This window comes from Cygnus olor, chromosome 7 (genome assembly GCF_009769625.2).
Source record: "Cygnus olor isolate bCygOlo1 chromosome 7, bCygOlo1.pri.v2, whole genome shotgun sequence".
NCBI classification, from domain to species: domain Eukaryota; kingdom Metazoa; phylum Chordata; class Aves; order Anseriformes; family Anatidae; genus Cygnus; species Cygnus olor.
In genome coordinates, this window is record NC_049175.1 from 14,601,850 (window position 1) to 14,619,438 (window position 17,589).

The following is a 17,589-nucleotide window of genomic DNA, read 5'->3' on the forward strand; positions in this document are numbered from 1 at the left end:
TTCAACAAGGACTGTAGGATTAGGGTGTGTGCTGTCAGATCTGATTGTTAATCATTTATGACTGTAATGAGTTAAAGCACAAGAAGTGTGAAGTTGTGCAGGGTTCCACCTATTGCTGTGTGTTGCTTCTCCATTGTGGAAAGGTCAGAGAGTTTGGTGAAGTAGTCATCAGCAGTTTTATTAGAGCTGTTGGCAGAAAGGAAAATAGTGCAAAAACTACTTTCTTCACCAAAGACATCACCTGTAAGAGAGCAGTTGGCTGGTCATCACCAAAACATCTCTTTCTCTTCAGTTCTCTTCACTGCATCAGAGATTGGCTTCTTCAGTGTGACAAATTCCTGAGCCTTACAGTTGCTTTTCCATGTCAGAACTACAACGATAACAATGCCTTGAGGATATCCCAGCTTTCCTTCTCTTCTTCCTCTCAGTACACCTTTTTGCCAAGGCATTTCACATGAACAAACCATTTGGCCTTGCTCTCCTACCCCTCTAGCTTGACATTGGTGTTACTTTGGCTGAAGCATCACTGAGCCCCTGTTGAATGCTGCTGAAGCTACAGCTGGAATTAGGTCTTTGACAATTTTTTTAGTGGCTCTTACTGAATGTTAGGGAAACTGGAAGAGTGAAATTTTACAACTTTAGAAGAGCTCCTTTAGTATGTGTTACATCTTTGTCCTTATGAAATAGCTATTAGAGCTGATATGTCAATGTCTGTTGAACTGAACTGTCTGGTGATTAGACATCTCTGCTGTAGTGGTGCCCCCGAATGCACACAAGGAGCTTCATTTCTTCTAGCAAATTACAGGAAAGCCAGCTTTCAATGATCATCAATTACACTAGCCTCTTTGAAGTGTAATTATATGACATTTCTGATTCATTATCAGATAGATGTAGTACAGATCACAGGTGAAGAAAGAGTACACAGAAAAAGTGCTTAATACAGGGTGGTGGTAGTAGGAGATGTTAAATTTTCACTTCTCAGGCTATTGTTTGAGGCTCTAACACAGCTATTTGTTACCCCTGAAGATTAGGATTGCCTTTCTTGTCTGCAGTCCCATGTGTGTTCATTGATTTGAATGATGACCTGATTAACAGCCTTATAACCCTATTGACTTCAGTCCTCCCTCATTAGAACTTTCTGCATCCACTTTCTAGAACGGTCAGAATGTGGCTTTTCTTACTTGACACAGCAAGTAACTTTTTTTTTTCTTTCTGGTATCACTCCATCTGACACAGTCAGCTAGTTCCACTCCTAAACTAATTAAACTGTAGCCATTCTCATACTTATGTTTGCTCTGGAAAGCCAGCGGTCTTCTCTCTCGGTCGTCCATTTTTCTGTTATAAGAAGTGTCCTTTGTCATGTCCCTTCTCTCATGTTTCATACTTGCAAGGCACGTAATAATATTTCTATTCTAGTTTATGTTTCTGGATTTAGTGACTGGCAGCTGTCCGTGGAGACTCCTACCAGGTTAGTCATGCAGATTGCAATTGAGATGACTAATCTAAAGAGAGACAAAGCCGATGTCAAGAAAATGGTGAATGTGCTTGAAGTGATTTAGTGGACTGTTTGAAATCAGTTGTTGTCCCAAGTCCCAGGAGACTGCTGTCCAAACAATAAAGCCGAGCAGAAGATGATACGTGTGGTGATAAATGTAACTCAGGATATGGGAGTCTAAAACTGTCCATGGAAGAAAGTTACTTTGCTCGTGTGAGCCCTGAAGCAGTCAGTGGAGCTGTCTAAGAAAGCAGTTGGCTCTTATGGAGGGAAGTTATTTTCTGTGCTGCTTTGAAGAGATGCAACCCAGAGCTCGTTTTCATGACAGCAGTAAGACTCCTTGCTTGGGTGCTGATGATGGAAACGTTGAACTGGACAGTGGTGGCATTCCTGGTACTGCTAGGCAGAGTTTCTCTGATCCAGTCCTGTGGTGCCTTAGCCATTAATTGAGGCATGGTAGAGAAGTAAGAGATTTTAGGCCCACAGCAGGAAATCTCCTTTTTTCACTGAGATTATAGTATCATTACATAATTATTCTCTGTCACTTCAACACAGAGTAGTCCAAGAGAAGATTTTGGAATGCTCTTACAAGAGCAAACAGGCAGCAAATGCAGAGGAAGCAACCCAAAGAAAAAGTATTTCTGTTTAGGTGGTTCCTATGCAGTCATTGCATAATTACGTAGATTACTGTCCTAGGTTAGTTTTCCTTTTCTTACAGGAAGATAAAATGTCTATTCATGCTATGAGGAACTCCATCATAACTCACGTTAGCTTAGAAAGGCTTTGATTGCCCTTCTGGCTGCCTTTATGTTCTCTGTCCTGTCCCTTTCCCATGTTATGACCCAGTCATTAGTTTCCTTAGACCAGCATCTTCACTCCAGCCTTTTCCTTTGCTCTTTGCTTATTTCCTGTGATAGTACGTTGTACAAAACCTCAGCAAACCTCCATCTGCAAGGAAGTGGCCACAGGAGCTACTAAGTGCTGCATGTGATGGGTTTCCCACATTTTCAGGTCTCTGGGCTGACCTATCAAGAGACAAGAACTGCAGTAAGATGGAGAGTTTTGTGCAAATACCCGAGCTGGGATTACTGTAGATGTGCAGTGCTCATTATATATTATAGTAAACAGATGTGGTTTAATTTATTTCACAGAAAATAACAAAGAGAGAGCCATAATATTCCTTTGGATTTTCAAAGCAATTTGCCCTCCATTCATTCTTCTGTATTTTTTTTAGTACTAAAATTTAATTCAGACCAACTAGATAACCTCTGTTTTATGTTCCTTTTCTCAGTGTTTTTTATGTACCCAATTGTTTAGAAATAAAGTATTTACTCTTTTGGAGAGGTTACAAACTTTGAAACAGTGTCAAAAGTTAATTACCATATTTCTTCCTTAACATTCCTTAAAACATGGAAAACAACAGCCTTCATCTGTCCAATTTATCTGTACTCTACATTCAAAATAGCATCTAAGTTACTGACTTTTTCATTCAAGTTTGAGGAGACAGTACTTAAAAAAAACACACTTGTTTGGATATTAGAGTAAATAATTGAGACAGGAGCTGAGTTGCTCAGTGATCAGATAGCATAAAATCTGGATTTACAAAAGCAGTTTTTAGAATGGGAAGAGATGTGATATTTACCATTCCCCTAATTGCAGTCTTTTAGTGTTTCTCCACATTCGCTCGCAACACAGCATGCTTCCGTTTGTTGCTGAGGGAAGCCTAATGACAAAATGGCTCTTTAATATCAGATTCTTTCCTTATGACACCCTGTTGAAATCAGTATAGTAGCAACAGGGGCAAGTATGGCTCAGTAGGATAGCGAAGGAAAATTGCTATTACCAAGAAGATGTCTGTGGTAATACAGAATTCTTAACTCTGGAAAAGTGTGTCTCTTCCGCTCTTGTTCAGTTAAAATTTGTTCTCCCTCTCATTTGTGATACTTCAGTTAAATTTTGCACATGTTAACATTAATTTGTCTTCCCATTTGTTTACCCCAAGCAGGCTCACTGTTTAATACATTTGGTGGCATTCTTTTTTGTGTTGCAGCTTGAGTTCTTGCTGGGCTATTGTGAGCGAGACATTTTCCAGCTCAGAAGAGGATACCACTCCCTTAGTCTTGCTCAGCAGCTGTTACATCTCACTGCTGTTAGGAGAAAAAGGTTCCAGAACCTTGAACCTAAGACCAGACCTCCTTAGTTTAGTTTTGGTTTTCGACAACTAGATATTTAGCTACCTCAATACAGCGTAATGATGCCAGAAAAACTTTTCAGTTTCTATACACGGTGGCGGTTGTTTTTATCCACTAAATGTTAAGTATAATTGACTATATGTGAGAAAAAGTCTTGTGTACACATATGCAGTGTGTGATAGCTCATCTATCCATCCTGAAATTAGATTGCTGTTCAGATTGTTTTCAATGAAGACAAAATGTAGAGCAATTTTCCTGTTTGGGATTGGGCAATTTTTGAAAACACAAGGTAAGTTTTATTTTAACACTTGGAATACCTGAACATAATTTGGCTTCTTATCACGTTTAAAGTTTACTTCATGTGATTTTTCTCATGTAAATGGTTAAAAGCGGATCCTATTGTTTTAATGGATATATAATTCTTTGTTGAAATGATGTGCAGGCAGTCATTGCTGTTACTAGATATGCGTTTGCAGTGTACAGTAAAGGTGAGGATTGGAGTTAACCCAGCTGAGAAGAGGGGGCTCTGGTGGCAGCGAGCTCAGATCGTACAGAAGGATGCAACTGGCGTCATGCCTTGCCCATTGCAGTCACAACAGGTTCTGCAAAGCACTCTTCCCTCCTCATTTAGGAAGGAGTTATTACTGTTGTGGTCTCTGAGAAGGTCAGAGAGAAGGAGCAAGGTCAGTAACTGAGGAGAGGGAAGAGACAGGAAATCAGAATAAGAAAAAATATTGAGGTAGTGAAGTCAGCTGTAGGGCACAGGTTGACCAGGATGAGAAGACAGGCTGCAGCTGGGGGCAGACAGCAGTTTTTGTCTTGACTTTGTTCAGTGAACAGCCCTGCTGCCCCAGCCTTTGTAACCTGCACAGAGAAAACAGTTTTACATCAGTAACTCCAGGGGCTTTTGCAAAGTGGTTCATCTGAAGAGGCAACACACTGTGCCAGGGTTGCAGAGGCAGATCCAAGGTTGGCTAGGAAGTCTTACAAACTGCACGTTTTAAAGCAGATAATGTAATATTTACTTGATTTACCCTAGCTCTGAGGGCTTTCCCCATCAGGCATGACACTACTGCCCCTGAGCTGGTTGCTGCAGGTGCTCTGGGTGGCTCTGCACCGAGGGGAGAGAGGTGGCAGATGGGCACCCCATCCCTACAGGCTGTCCAAGCAAGTGCTGGGGTCACAGCTAGCTCAAGCGAGGCTTTGCAGGATTAGCACTTGAGTGAGACCTACAGCAACACAGCCCGGTGCTCTAAGTAACCATCAAAGGGTGGGGTTTTATTCTCTTTGTCAACTCCTCTTCTGTAAGGTGAGAAGATGAGGGAGATTTTTACAAAGGTAATGCGAAAGACCACAGTGCAAGCAAACTTTTTTTTTAGATGTTGTGACATCATCGTAAGAAAACAATGTGTTCTCAGGTTTTTTTTAATTTAAAAAAAAACACACACACAAAAACACCACCAACGAAATAGCAAGTCACAGCAATCCCTGTGGCAGATCCCTGTGTTAGTATTTGGTGACGCCAGTGCTAGCTGCAGCAGATGGAGATATGCAAACATTCTGTTAAAACTTGGACAAACTGAGTTTCCTGAGCTTGAGAAAACAGCGCTGTAAAATGTTTCTTTCTCCTCAAGTGTAAGCTTTCTTAATGAATAACACTTTCTGAGAGAAGGAAGTTGGGATGTGACAGTGCTTTTGGGACCAAGCCACCTTTCTCTCCAGCAAGCTGCTCTTTCTGTTGACTGTGGCTATTTATGAAGCACACGCCAGGAACATTGCAAAGAGAGCAGCAAAAGTCAGTTTGCTTATAAGTAAAGGGAAGAGGTATGTTTGCTTATTCTCTTGCTTTAGTAATCATAATCATTGCAAAATCTTAAATGGTGTCTGAAGCTGGATAAGCTTCAGGAATTACAAACCTGAGGATGTAACTGGATGAAAGGCACTTGGGTTGTCAAGAAATTGCTGCTGTTTGTGTTTTGCCAGCTTAATACCATTGACATTTGCTGAATTTAGGGGTGTCACAGAGGTCTCGCTGTACCAGCAAATGCCAGGGATGTAACCACAGACCTCTGGTGCCTCAAAGTGATACCACTTGAGGGCAAAATGAATGTTTATGAATTACAATATAGACAGACTGAGAAATTGTCTTTAAACTACTTGCTCTTCAGATGCTTCTCCAGTACTGTCCTGACTTACTGGGATCACAGATAGGATGTAAGACAGCAACTATGGTCAGGGTGTCACAGAGGGCAGAATGAGAAGGTTATTGTTACTTTACCAAACGTGCCAAAAATACACAGGCTTTGTGCACAGTTCTGTCTGGAAACTCCTTTTGCAAAGCTTTTAGCATGACTTTGCTTGCTCTGTAGACCCCCAAGGAGTTGTCCTTGGGGTCTTCTTATCCTAGGATTTAGCAATAGGAACAAGAAGCAGAAGGTGTTCAGATCAAACTGAGTTGGAAATATATCAGATTTTAGTCACAGGAGTAACTGTAGGTGGGTAATGGCACTAGTGAAAGGATATTAGCAACCTCTGTAATATATGCATTTAACACCAGGCTGGTTGTCTCTTTCCCCAGTGTCTAGTTCCCTGGTTCATCTTTATTAGGAACACATGGAAGTGGAAAGATACAGTAAAAAATGAGGGGAAATCAAATGGAGATGAAAAATGATTACCTTTTCAGTAATGTCCTAGCAGAAGAGCTGGAAGCCCTTAAAACTATCAGTAGTAAGGTTTTTCTCCCATATCCAATGCTGTTCATTTCCCTTTGTCTGGAAAGAGTTGTTTTAAAATGCAGCAAAAGTTGTCTCTGCCTTTCTTCTGTATCTTATTTCATGACCCAGTAGGATTCTGACTCCATGAGGAAAATGAAATTCTTCATGCTGGTTAACCAGCCCACAGCCACAGAGGATATGTCAAGGATGCACAGCCTTGTCTCCTCATTGTGTTGTCTTTCAGGGAGCAGCTGTGCTGCGCATATACTTACACATATGTACTTACATGTAATCATGATATTATTTGCTAAAACTAAGTTTGTAGTTGGAATACAGGCTCAATAAAAGAAATGTTTACCTCATTAATATTTAAGGAGATTATCAGAGAATCACCGAATCACCTAGGTTGGAAGAGACCTCCAAGATCACCTAGTCCAACCTCTGACCTAACTAACAAGTCCTCCACTAAACCAGATCACTAAGCTCTACATCTGAACGTCTTTTCAAGACCCCCAGGGATGGTGACTCAACCACTTCCCTGGGCAGCCCATTCCAATGCCTAACAACCCTTTCAGTAAAGTTTTTCCTAACATCCAACCAATCCAATATCACCACGACTCTTTGGGCCCGGCTACCCAGCCAGTTTTTAACCCAGCGAAGCATACACCAGTCCAAGCCACGAGCAGCCAGTTTCTTCAGGAGAATGCTGTGGGAAATGGTATCAAAAGCCTTACTGAAGTCAAGGTAGACCACATCCACAGCCTTTCCCTCATCCACTAAGTGCGTCACTTTGTCATAGATGAAGATCAGGTTCGTCAAGCAGGACCTGCCTTTCATAAGCCCATGCTGACTGGGCCTGATCGCCTGGTTGCCCTGCAAGTGCCGTGTGATGACACTCAAGGTAATCTGCTCCATGAGCTTCCCTGGCACTGAAGTCAAACTAACAGGCCTGTAGTTTCCTGGGTCTACCCTCCAGCTCTTCTTGTAGATGGGTGTCACATTTGCTAGCCACCAGTTGACCAGGACCTCCCCTGATAGCCAGGGCTGCTGATAAATGATAGAAAGCGGCTTGGCCAGCTCTTCTGCCAGTTCTCTCAGTACCCTCGGGTGGATCCCATCCAGCCCCATTGACTTGCGTACATCTAAGTGCTGTAGCAGGTCGCCAGCCATTTCCTCGTGGATTGTGAGGACCAAATCCTGCTTCCCATCACCTTCCACCAGCTCAGGGTACTGGGTATCTAGAGAAAACTGGTTTTGCCAGTAAAGACTGAGGCAAAGAAGGCATTAAGCACCTCAGCCTTTTCCTCATCTCTTGTCATTGTGTTCCCCTGCATCCAGTAAAGGATGGAGATTGTCCTTAGTCCTCCTTTTTGTGTTTATGTATTTATAGAAACATTTTCTGTTGTCTCAACAGTAGTAGCCAGACTGAGCTCCAGGTGAGCTTTGGCACAGCCTTACAACATCCTTATAGTCCTCCTGAGTGGCCAATCCTCTTTTCCAAAGGTCATAAACCCTCTTTTTTTCCTAAGCTCTAGCCACAGCGATCTGTTCAGCCAGGTCAGTCTTCTTCTGCACTGATTCATCTTTGGGCACGTGGGGACGGTCTGCTCCTGAGCCTTTAAGATTTCCTTCCTGAGGAGTGCCCAGCCTTCCTGGACTCCTCTGCCTTTCAGAACTGCCTCCCAAGGGACTCTGCCAACCAGTGTCCTGAACAGCTCAAAGTCTGCCCTCCGGAAGTCCAAGACAGCGGTTTTACTGATCCCCTTCCTGACTTTGCCAAGAATAGAGAATTCTACCATTTCGTGGTCACTCCGCCCAAGACAGCTCCCTACCACATCTCCCACCAGTCATTCTCTGTTTGTGAACAGAAGATCTAGCGGGGCACCTCCCCTGGTAGGCTGACTAACCAGCTGCGTCAGGAAGCTATCTTCCACACCCTCCAGAAACCTCCTAGACTGCTTCCTCTGAGCTGTATTGTAGTTCCAGGATATGTCTGGGAAGTTCTCGCCTACGAGAACAAGTGATGGCAATTGTGCAACTTTTGCCAGCTGCTTGTAGAACGCCTCATCCGTCTCCTCATCCTGGTTTAGCGGTCTATAACAGACCCCCCACCAGGATGCTTGCCTTGCTGGCCTTCCCGCTGATCCTGACCCATAGGAACTCAACCTTATCATTCCCTGTCTTGAGTTCCACAACATCGAAACACTCTCTAATATAGAGAGCCACACCACCACCCCTTCTGTGCTGCCTGTCCCTTCTGAAGAGCCTATAGCCAGTCATTGCAGCACTCCAGTCATGGGAGTGGTCCCACCGCGTTTCAGTGATGGCAACCAAGTCATAGCTTGCCCGCTGCACAATGGCTTTCAGCGCCTCCTGTTTGTTGCCCATGCTGCATGCATTAGTGTAGATGCACTTCAGTTGGGCCATTGCCTTCTCCCCCAGCCCTGACATTGGTCCCCATGGCTCACCTCTAACGAGCCTTATTTCATCCCCATTCCTCTTCTTACCTAGCTTAAAGCCCTCTCAATGAGCCCTGCCAGCTCCTGGGCTAGTATCCGTTTTCCCACTTAGAGATAGGTGGGACCCATCTGCAGCTATCAGGCAGGGTGCCGAGTAAAGCGCCGTGTGGTCAAAAAAAACAAAATTTCTGTGTTGGCACCAGCCTCTGATCCATGTGTTTATCAGGTGGGCTTTCCGTGTCCTCTCTGTACCCCTCCCTACCACTGTAGGGATGGAGGAAAACACCACCTGTACTCCTGCTCTCTCTACTAGTCGTCCCAGTCCCCTAAAGTCCTGTTTGATAGCCTTCAGGCAATTCAGGAAGCAATTTAATTGCTGCCAGCCTGGACTATCAATAGCGGATAGTAATCAGAGGGGTGAACCAGGTTGGGAAGCTTTCTGGCAATGTCCCTGACCCAGGCCCCAGGGAGGCAGCAGACTTCCCTATGGGTAGGGTCAGGTCGACAAATAGGGCCCTCTGTTCCCCTGAGAAGGGAGTCGCCTACAACGATCACCCTTCTTTCTTTCATAGTGGAGGCAGTCTTGAGGCATGGAGTCGACTTCCTCGCCCTAGGCAACCTCCTGGGTGGACTTTCAACCTCATCCTCACTCACCTCACTCTCAAGCTCCAAGGCCTCAAACCTGTTGTGTAAGGGCACCTGGGAAGGCGAGTCCAGTAGGGAGGGGGGGTTCCCTGTGACGCTGAGCAGGGACCTATTTCCATTCCTCCTCGTCTCCTAGGTCCCCTCCCTCTGCCTGACAGCAACAGGGCAGAGGGTCCACTACTGTTAGGGGCATCTCACCCCGGTGCCTTTCCTTCAGGCCTTGCAGGGAGTTGCTCCACCAGTCTATCTCCCGCTCACACTCCCTGATAGCCCTTAATCTCTCCACCTCCTCCTTGAGCTCTGCCACCAGCCTGACCAGGTCATCCACCTGCTCGTGCCTCACACACACAGTGTCTCTGCCACCCTCAGACGGCAGCAACAGGCTCAGGCACTCCCTGCCTCCAGAGACCTGAACTGCCGCATTTTTGTGAGGGCACTCAGTCTGGGTCGCCACACTTTCTAGAAAGAGCTTTCTGCCTAGTGCAGACCATGGCTGGTTTAACTACAGGTAGACAGCCGGCAAACTGAGGTGCCATGTCCTGGTCGCCATGCTCCCTGGGGGCTGCCTTTGAATGGCCGGGGAGGGGGCGCTGCTGGCTCCACCCCATGCCTCCTCAGCCTCCCTCACGAGGGCTGCTGGGGCCTGGCAGCTCCCTCGTCTGCCTTGAGTGGCCCCGATGGTGGAAAAAAAGCCCTGCCCATCTTGATCCCCCACTCTGCTACACAACGCATCTACCCTGGAGCCGATTGCCTTGTTGCTGCTTATGCAAAATAGTTATTGCTTTCTGCTATAGAATCATCGATTTAATTGTTCTTGTTGTAAACTAAGCTGTGATCCCACATGTGTTTCAGTTCCCACAGACACCAATGCCAGCTGGGAAAGCTCATGTGCCCCTATCCCCAGTGCCAGTCCTAAAGGTGCACCAAGACAGCTGTTCGCAGGGCGACTGGAGAAACCACGCAGAGAACCAGGAAGAATCCCTCCTTTTTAAGGTTAGTTTTAACACAGCCTGCTGATGGCTAGCACTGTTGCTGGAAGAATTTGTGGTTCCACTGGAATGGAATATGGAGTGAGAACCATACTCCTTCTGATTCTCCCTACTTGTCTTGATGGGATTCTCATGACTGAACATGGTTCTGTGTAGCAGAGAAAATAAAAAATGATGCATTTTAATGAAACCTGCATATATAAATAACACATATGTTTGTATGTGTGATGTACATGACATCTCTTCATGTATATGTACATGATATCTCTTCAGTAACTTTGAAAAGGTTAATCCCATCTTTGCTGGAGGAAATAGAAGGTTAGGCATGACCTGTCATGAGCTGCTGTATGTGAATCAGGCTGCTATGGAGGAGCAGCGAAGGACTGACAGGTAATCATTACAGACTTCTGCTGAATGCTGGCCAAGGTGGGGAGGAAACTTGACTGCAGCTTGATTGGATCTTGAAAGGAAAAAAGGTTGTAGTTGAGCTGGCTTGATATGTCACAGCAGAACAGGTGAAGCCGCAACCCTGGGACACTATCAGTGAGTTATGCTGCACCTATTTCTGGCTGCTTTGGGCCTTTTTCTCCTCTTCTAACTGAATGTTTTAGCTGAATGGGTGCCAGTGATGAGTGCTCTATAGAGGTCTGTATTGGGACCCATTGTTTAATGTCTTTACCAGAGGCCTGGAGGAGGTGAGGGAGTTCACTCCCATCATATTTCTGAAGAACAACAAATCCAGAGTGGGAACTGGGGTTTGATTTCTGTCCTTGGAGGTTCTCACAACCTGACTGGAGAACTCCGTGAGCAGACCGGTCCAGCCCCAGAGCTGAAGGTAGGACCAGAGACCTCCTCGGGTGCTTTCCAACCTGAAATACCCTAAGAGCCTGTGTCTGTAGGTGCAGTGCTCCTGCCTTTTTAAAATGTCTGTTTGGTACCACTACATAATTCCATGTCTTCCTGTGGCTTGGTGCTCTTGTAAGACGCTGAACTGCATCAAGGTGACCTGTTGTGCTGAAGTCGAGAGTTAAGTTGTAAAGCAGCAGTACTGAAATGCTTTACTTGTCTAACATGGAAAGCCAAAGCACAACATTCAGCAAGGTATGCTCCACAGGAGACTGGCTGGAGCTGCAATATCCTTTCTTGGTCCTTGACAAGTAGGTTTTGCAGTCTCTGCTGAAGCTGGCATGGCTAAAACTGTGATGCTTATTTTGTCCAGGGTTGTGTTTCCACAGTCATGAGCTTTTCTTAGTGAAGTTTTTGCCTCCATCCCTCCGGGGTCTGGAGCAGTGTTTCTGATGCACACAGTGTCCCCAGATGCTGGAGCATGGTACAAGAATGTGAAGAGGTTTAGAGAAAATTATTGCAGCCTTGCTCTTGAGGGTTTCACACACAGGGTCTGAGAAAAGGCAGGAGGGAGGCAGCAGGAGGAGTGAGAAGCAGGCTCAGCATACCAACCCAAGAAATGGGAAACTGCCGAGTGTGAAGCCTGTGATGGTCTGTGATTCTGTTCTTTAGTTTGATAGTGTCTTTGGCCTTTTTTTAATGAGTTTTTCTAATTAAGGTCCTGTCTTAGGCTATTTAAACTTATCTTGCGGTCTCTGCCATTCTTGTTTTTGTTCAACATCTTTGATGTTTTCTGGTATTAATAACTGAATGGTGACGGTGCTGTCTGGTGATAACTGTGGTGGTAACTGAGATAAAACAGGATCAAGGTCTCAGTTGCTAGTTTCTTTTTAAAATACTTCGTGAACAAACATTTCTCAAAGCCATAGAAGAGCTGCACTGTGTCAGTTTTGAACAGTAAACAAACCCCCCTTTGTCTCAGAACTTCAGCTTAGGTAAATCCCTGATGTTTGTCAGGTGTTTATTTTATTGTTCTCAATGGGTTCTTCCTAAGACATAGGAATTGCAAACTGGACAAGGCAACAGAGTTGCTGTAAGATATCTCAAGTGGTCACTGATAGCAGGCTCTGCAGAGAAATACTGGGAAAAACTCTCATGCATGTTTCTGGAAAAAACATCTATTTGGAGGCTGTTTACTTCTGCTCTGAAATAAAGGATGAATTATTAGACAAACAAAAATAATAATAAAAAAGGAAAGCTTGTGGATAGTTGTGGATAGTTGACGTTAAGCATTGTGCCTGTAGAAATGTGATGAAGGGAAGGAAAAAGAAGGTAAGTATAATTTTGTGTTACTTGGGGAAAAGATCAACATACCTCAGCGTATATCAACAATATTAAAAAATAAGCTGCTCATGTAATTCAGAATCCTTAGGGAAAATAGAGAACAGGAAAACATTTCATGGCTTGGGCAAGTTGGTTTTCAGCTTTGTCTTGAGTCACCATAAGTACTTTGAGCCCATATATATGAACTTAAAATTTTTCTTTGTTTTGTTCTTGGAGAAAAAATTTTTCTTTGTTTTGTTCTTGGAGAACTTGCATTGAATGCACTCCTTGACAGCCATGTCAATCCTTACCTGTTTGCTTGGCTCTTGGTGTATGCAAACAGGTTGCTCCCTGTGGCTGCATAGACTTCTATATCACCTGGAGGACTCGCTCTCTTCACAGGCTCTTTGGCACTGTCCTGTGCTGTGCCAGGTCCGCATGGCCCTCAGGGTGAGGGGACGGGGCACGTGCTTGTGCAAACAAAGCGCCTTGTCTGTAGGGGGCTTTAGGTTGCAGCTTGGGAGAGCTGTGAAGTGCATTGGTGTTGTGCGTTCATGCATTGATGAAATAGTCAGGACTAGGCTATTACAGAACACTCCTGCTTTATTTACTTAATATTTAGCTGTAATGAACAATTCTCTGATTCTTCTCGTGTTGAGCACTGCACCTGTCTCATGCTGATGATAGTAGCTGATTTTAAAATGTTGCAAGTTCACAAGCAATTAGGGCAAAGACATTTCAGCAATGTGACTTTTTCATTGTCACAAATCACCAGAGAGAAAGGGAAGTGTTGGAAACATGGTTTTTGGTTGCTGTTCTTGTTCAGTGAACTCTTGGGCAGATAACAAATCATGGCACATCTGTCATTTCACAGCTATTTGGTGAGGTATTGAGCACTAAGCACGTTTTGTGAGATATTAAGCACTGCACAGGTCTGCTTGGCCTCTGTACCAAGTCAGGCACACACTTCAAAAACATTTATACAGTAGTCGGTTTAATTCTCTGAGATATCTGTTGCTCCTTTAATAATGCAGCTTTACGTTTATTACACTGGATAGCGGACCTGCTTCTGTATGCAGAATCTTTTCTCTTGCTGTTTTTTCTGTTAGCAGGCCAACTTATCTGGTGCTAGTACATCACCAACCACCTGCTGTGGGCTATGTATCTGTTTTCTTAATTGCAATGAAATCATTTATGCCAACTAATGCCACATTACAACAGCATAATTTAATTTGGAGCTGTTCATTATAGTTCTATTACCCTTCAGCTTTGGCACCCTCCCAGAAAAGGACCCATGTGTAGTAGGTTAGACAGTTTCCTGAAATGATAAAAATGCACCCCACACAGCTTGCTGCCAGGTCTTTTGTGCTGCAGAATTCTGGCATAATTACATTTATTGGGTTCTGCTTGTGTCATGCTAAAAAATAATAACAGTAATGGCATTTTTTCATAGAATTACAAGTCTAGATTGCAATCTTTTGCTATTCTAACTTAATCATATTATACTATGAAAAATAAAGATTTTTATGATGCATTACAAATGTTGCTTGCTTTTAAACAGTGGAGCTTTTAACTTGAAACCTGTATGGAATTATCCACTAGGTTAATAGGCGCCAAGGCTAGAAGAAATTCAGGGTGCCTCACAATTACTCCCTAATGGGAACAGTAATGAAAGCTGAACTTGTGAGCAGTTGGCTTTTTGAATTTACTTTTACTTTGCATTTAATGTACATGGTTTAATGCATTTACTCCATTATTATTTAAGGTGTTAACATGCAGAATGTAGTTTATTAACCATTCCACTGTTTCTCTAGAAGTATTTATGGTATTTTTTAACAATTAATCAAAAGCAGACATTGTAAAAATGAAAATCAGATTTATTGCCAAGATCATAAATGTCAAGTATACTGTTATGCAGGCTTTGTATTACTTCAGTTGCAACTTTAAAGAACATTTTAAGTGATTGGAAAAAGGAAGTTTATTAAAAGCTCAGCAGGTCTTCTTTGCACTCTACTGTTATTAATGTAAATCATTGCATCACATGATAGAGGAGCAGGCAACGTGGTAGGAACAGTTTTTAACCAGGTCTTCTCTGCAAATACCAATAACTTCAGGAGGAACTAAAGCCACAGACCACCCTGTTTCCTCTGACAAACAAATGCTGTGACATTTTAGAAGAAGGAAGGGATACAGCAAACCACCCAGGTCAGGTAACTGCTGAACTTGTCTTGGAATATATCCTCATATTTTTGAGCAGCAACTGGGCAGTGAACAAAAGAGTTTAATGAAAAGAGTTCATTAAAGAGTTCTAAGTAAGGTAAGGAAGAAAGAAGAAATATTTAGATCAAAGGCAAAGCTACTTCAAATGTTTCATTTGTATATTACTGTGTTTTCAAAATACAGTAGTCCGTGAGACATAAGCATGATTTTAACCTCCTTTCTAGTGTGGAAAACTGCTGACCATTTGCACTGAAACATTAAACACAGGTAGTTTTTTTTTTTAATCTGGGAAGCCTTATCACCGAGAGGTGATTGCTGACACTGTGAAGTGTTTTCTAGCTGTCAGTACAGGGACATTAATGCTGGAGTAAGAAAGACACATACAAACAATACAAAATATTCAGAGCACTCTTACCATTGGATAAGACCGTTAGGAAAAATTGCACACGGGTTAAGGAAGTGAAGTGGTTTGTGTTACAGAAAAATGTCTGACAAGTGACATGGTTTATGATACTGTCATGCCAAGTCCTAGTGTACAAGTGACGTCTGGCTTCTGCACGCCTGTGGACTCTTCCTGCTCCCAGGAGCTCCAAGGCCTGCCCAAAGCTATGCAGGACTGAGCAGGTCTCACCTCAGCCCAGAGCCCTCTCACAAACACACAGAGCAATGCCCACAAACCAGCATTGCCTGGGACTCACATAAAACCAGACCTGTGGAACAGATCCATTCCTGGGACACCGGCTGGTTGATGTGGTAACGGGCAAATACTCAAGTCAGCATTTGACTTTAATTCGAGTGATGCTCAGTCAGCAAGGAGTTCGTGGCTTTCCACAGTGCCAGCCCACACCCAGCTGACTTGCCTGTATTTTTTGACCATCCAAATGGAAGGACATTAACAGGTTAGGTTTTAGTCTGAAAAGACTAATTTCTTCATAATTCTACCTCCTTAAGATGATATTTTGAAGATCAAATTGCTACTTTGAAACAGAAAGGATCAACATTTTCAGAATTGCTCTGGAATAGAGACACAGCCGTGCAGCAAGGCCTCACCTCCAGCCCATCCCTCTTCCACTTCTGTTACCACAGGGAAATGTAGTTCAGTTGAATTCTCTCTGGTACTTGTCTTGTGCTGAGAAGGTTTGAAATGGCTTTCTGGATTCCAGTTGTGACAAAAAGTGACATATTTAGACTTTCAAGAAGCCTGTAGCATTTCAGGATCTCCTTTCAGGTTGACCTCAACTTTCATAGGTGGTGGGGCACATAGTGTCACATCTACAAGAAGCTGACTTCCAGTTTTCTCCTGGCTTTCCTAAGTAGATCTGCAGACTACAACTGAACTACCTACAAGCTGACAGAGAGTTGACAGCAGAGATAGGTAGAACTGGAAGAAACTGGACATGGTTGTCTAAGGTACTCTGCAATATTTGTAATCTGTGGATAAGCAGCAATCAGCAAAACTCACAAAAAGCGGTAAGTGCTCTAAATGTCATAATGAGCTCAGTCATTGAAATCTGAATGCCATTTATGTTGCCCTTTGATAATAATCTGTGATTGCCACTCAAGAAGGCAATCATGTTCAGTGCAGCAAAAAATTACATATATAACCCAGGCTTTCCATTGCAGTTTGAACTGCTGTAAAGTGTACTAAGAGGATCTTTGACTGCATTTGTGTTTAGATGGCTTGCATCCATGTCACATATTTTCTAAAAAAGGGAATCTTAACAGAATTTATTCAGGGAAAATTTGTGTAGATTATAGGTATTCTTTGGAGAACTCTAGAGATAATGTTTCTACCACACAAAATGCATGTTATGATGCTGGCACCATCTGGTCTCTTAGTTAATCTTATTCATGTATTTTGAAGATCTTGCTAATCCAGATTTGTCAGACGAAGTACCTCATTTTTGGTGTTGATTTTTTTTATTATTTTTTATTTACTTGTTGCTGACTGGTGAGGTGTTTATCTTTTGTTTCTGCTTCTAGATGGAACATTTTTAAAATATTTTCTGAGATGCAGAATATCTTGAAAGGGTGTAATGCAATGAGATCTCCTTGGCTGCTTTTCTTCCCTGTGTATAAATGCCAACCTAATCACAGAAGTAATATAAAACTGTGTTCAAAATTGATGGGCAGGTGAAAACATGACATAGTTGGCAGAGAGGAGAAAAGTGCATACTTTCTTCTTCAAAATAAAAGAAGAGACTGAGTGTAGGTGAATCCAGTACATGTCCCAGTGTTGACATTAAGTATTCCACTGAGTATTAGTAAGCAGCACAGTAAGTTGATCCATGCTACTTTATGTGGTGGTAATGATAACTAATTTGTAATTAAGTTTAACATTTGAGGGACTTGACAGAGCAAGTCCTCTACAGAGGAATGCAAAACCAAATTACTGCACTGGTTACTCACCAGATACAGAGAGGACATGATACTTATGTTCACGCTGCAGAACTACCCAAGTCCCCCTCAATAAATCACTAAGCATTTTTTCGTGCCCTGAACTTAAACAATCCTCAGTGTATGCAGACAATTTGCTCAAGTGGCTCTTCTTTAGCAAGTTCTCTGTTTCTTGCACCATGCTGCAACGGTGTCTTGGGAAGAACTCTCCATTCACACTTGGCTCCATCTATGCCGCAAGAGCACCACTACGTTGACAAAGAATCTTCTCAGCAGCAGAATTTGCCTGCCTGAGTGTTGCAATATTGT